Raw genomic sequence first — 4,446 nt, forward strand, 5'->3', positions numbered from 1 at the left:
AATTATATTTTAATCAATAAAAATCAGCAAATGCACGAATTTGAAATGAAATCTAATTCAGCAAACAAGCGTACAAGTTATTTAAAGCAAATTCATTTAAAGCAAATTAGACCAACAAACCCGAAGATCACCGGTTGCTAGGAACTGTGTATATGTATGTATGTATGTATGTATGTATGTATGTATGTATGTATGTATGTATGTATGTATGTATGTATGTATGTATGTATGTATGTATGTATGTATGTATATATAAGTTACGATGCGTTAAATGGAGTTTCGGAAAAAGAGACGAATGAACAGAAACGAAAGAGAATGGAGTAAGGCGAACTCGCGCGTGCGCGCAATGCAAAACCACACTTATTTGAAATCACATTTTTTTATGTTCATACGGTACTACATAAATACATATATTTTACGAATTAGGATATTTGCGTAATTTTTCCAGATAAAAGATCTCAATCAATGGAATTTGTTTCGGGCTTTATTTTTGTATATACGAATATTACATTAGCGTCTTATTCTATTTAAATGTTACAGGAAATTTACAAGACATAAATTGAAAATAGTTACGACCAATCAGACAATCATATAAATTAGAGACGCGAAATATGAATGACGTATTTTGAACAATTTTATGAATGTCTACCTGATAAACCTAAGCTTTTACGTCATTCTATGTCGTTATGTCATTCTTAATTACGTTTTAAAAAAAATAATTTTTCTTTTCCTTAAAAAAAATAGCATCAAAGCACAAATGTGTCTTTCTGATAAACGTCTAACACTTATGTACATATATCAGATTCCGCTACTTCAAGAAGTGCATATTTCAAAAAAAAAATATTTAATACTTGAAATAAGAAAACGGTAATGTGATATCGCAATATGTAAACGGCCGATTATTTTATCGTTTCACCTCGATTTATCTTGCGGTGATATATGTCATTGATACCGTGTAGGTACCCATAAACTTTGACGCGCTTATTGGAAAAAATAAGACGATAATCTACAATCTGTACGAAGAGTATATAAGTCCTTTATCATTTTTGTTGTAAGTCATTACGCAAAATCTCGGATAAAGACATATGGTAAATATTGACGAATCAGTTTGCAATTCTGTGAATCAACGATAAAGTGTAATTAATTCTATTTGTCTTAACGTGACTTCAAATGTATGTGTTACATTGAATTGTAATCGTATACATATCTTTTTTTAATTTATATAATAACTTAAAAATTATTGTTATAAAATTACAATTTGCTTTATCCTAAAAAAAACTATTATTCAATAGAGATTCAACATTACTATGATAACCATGACCTTATTACGCTATTAGATGACACAGATCACTGTGTCATCTAACCTTAGAACACATTGTAGAAATGTAAATCTAGAAATTCTCAGTTAGGAAATGTAATTTCCTCTGTTTTTTATTCTTTATTTATATGTAATTTTTCTCTCATGCGATTTATTAAATCATTTAAAATAAATAATTTTTCAATTATATGTATTATATGTTCATGCATATAAGAAATATTTTTTTTTCATCATGTTATGTAAAATAATAAGTTCGGAAAAAATTACTAATCCATAATTTGTAAATAGTGATTGTCTCGGATTACATCTCGTAAAAATTAGAAAACAAATGTAGTGACAATTAACCAAGCATTTGAAATACATTATACGAATGCATCTCCGAAATATAAAGTTTCTGAAATATAAAGATTCTTTGATAAATTTTACGATCGCTGCTCATGTGAGGGTGATGTGAAATTTTATTAAAATAAAGAACAAATAAATATAATTCATAGATTCTATACATAATATTATTTCTTGTATCACATAACCCAAAGAAAAGTTTTCGCGATTAAATCCTTTTTTTCTCTGTGTCTCTATCTCTTACGCTCACAAATACGATTATATAATTTATATTATTTTGCTTACTATTTCTGTAACGATGACCTACCCAATACTTTAAAGCCTAATCTACATTGGTCGTATCGTAGCGCGAGCATCGTAAGTGTCGTGCGATTTTAAAATTGACGCATCGGATTGGTTGATGCAACAAGCTTGTAACCTGCAACGCCTACAATACGATTAATGTAGAATGAGTCTAACGTATTTAACACGCGTTTATCATAGATTCATAAGAATTTCAGATTCAGAAAGATTTTATTTAGCTCAAAAGAAACAAAAGATTTTCTTTCACACATTTGTTGAAAAATTGTAGCTGAATAAGAGTTTGAGCTCTCAATCTTAGTGCCATGAAGCAGCATGGATAATAATAACTTGTGCGAAAAAGTTGATGAACAGGCATCATATGACGATTGCATAAAATTAAGAGAAAATAATAAAATATAAGTCCAGATCTACAATGAGTCGGTATAGTCGATAATCCTAAGTCTTATGGGTGAATCAGTCAAGTTGGCTGACAGCCAACTTGTATGATTATTAATTTTCTTAAAACGGCCACATTCAACTTTTTTTCTTCTGATTGGTCGAGCCAAACGATTCACTATACAACTAATGACTCATTATGGATGCGAAAAAAATTGTAGTCGCACCTATTTAGATTAAGATTTAGGAATACCGATTCACTGTAAATCTGGTGTAACATTATTTATGCAAAGTTTCGCATAAATAATGTCGTTTCTAAACAATTAATAAACAAGAAGAGCATATGTTTCTATAACAATGAGTCATGTACATGCATATAAATACTTTTTGGCAATTTAAAATAAATCAAATTTGAATGTTTTATTTTTATTCAATATTATTTATTTATCTAATAGATGTGTTATTCGATCATTTGAAATTTATTTCTGATTGCGCGATATACTTTTGTATTATAATCATTATATGCATTTGATTAAATTCCCATATGAATTAAATTTAAAATCTCGATACATTTAACATGTAATTCCTGTTTATTCTTTAAAATTTAAATTATAAAATATTAAAAAAATATATGTAAGTAGTTATACAGTGCTGCATATATTGATCGATAATCAATGAAATATCCAATAGAACGTTGACTGAAATATTGAATATTTTTAAGTATTCGTTTAAGGTCTCGTTGAATAAATATATGTGTATATATTATACTTATGGCGCGATATCAGTATTCGTTGAGATATTCGTTTCTTGTGCTACGCACAATTATAATCTTTGATTACATAAAATAACGTGCGCAAAAAATTACGCTGTGTAAAGTAAGAAATTATATATACTCGCTCGATTAAACTACTTGCGGATATGGATGTCTACGCATTAACACATAAATATGAGTTAAGTATCAGTAATTCTCGATATTTTGATAACACATAGAAACAAATTTCTTTTCTTCTTCAATGTTAACAATATTTAATGCATCAAAATTAATCTCTCCTCCTTTCTTTCTCTCTCTCTCTCTCTCTCTCTCTCTAATTGTATCTCTTTGCATCTGTTGTAGAAAGTTAAAATTTATTCATTCATTTTTGTTTTACTATATACTTACACGTATATAAAATTATAATATCAACGTTTATTAAAACATTATACTGCGCATTGTCTTTTGGATTATAGATACAAAACAAGGCAATTCGAGAAAGTGAATTCGCATTCCGCAAGGGGACAGATTACGTCATCGTTATAATTGTAGACATAGTCGTGCATCTCTCAGTGAATCAAATGGCGAAGCTGTAGCTTCGATGAAATCTGTGATGAATATGGTTCAAAAGAGACGGATCGTCTTCCTGGAATCATTCTCATGATGTTCGCTTCATATACTGCTATTATCGTTAATTCACTTGCGATCTATGTTATTAATATGAACCCTCGCGACGTTAAACGAATAAATCATAAATATTTATATGCATCGATGCACTTATATGTATATGCAATATATATTTCTCGAAACTCGCTTCACATTTCATAACTGATACAGTCAATATTAACGCGATGTTTTATTAAGGTCTCGTTTAAAGTATCATTTAACTACCGTGAAATGTGAAATGATCTGCAGAGTAATTCAACGTCAGAGTAAAGGAATTGAAGCTGATTACTGGAATCGCTTTCTTTCATACGAAATGGCACTATAATTTTTTATTTCATTATAATTGCCATGCGCGCGCGCGCGTGTGTGCGTGTAACTATATAATGTACTAGTATCTAGATAATCTCTTATCAAAATAAGATCTTCATCTTAAATAATTTGAAAAAAGATATCACATTTTATCTAAGATACAGATAAAGATAATATACATATGTCTAGTAAAAATAAGATAACGCCATTTAAATTATCTAAATATTTCATCTAAATACCAACAAACAATGTATACGACGTATATATAAAACGTAATGTAAACGTTTATATTAACAACCATTATTCGACATTATACATCGATGCCTGAACTGTAGAAGATGCTCGATCGAAAAAAACATCGAAGAAAGAGCTATGTCAAAAA

This window comes from Atta cephalotes (assembly GCF_000143395.1).
Source record: "Atta cephalotes unplaced genomic scaffold scaffold00017, whole genome shotgun sequence".
Classification (NCBI taxonomy): domain Eukaryota; kingdom Metazoa; phylum Arthropoda; class Insecta; order Hymenoptera; family Formicidae; genus Atta; species Atta cephalotes.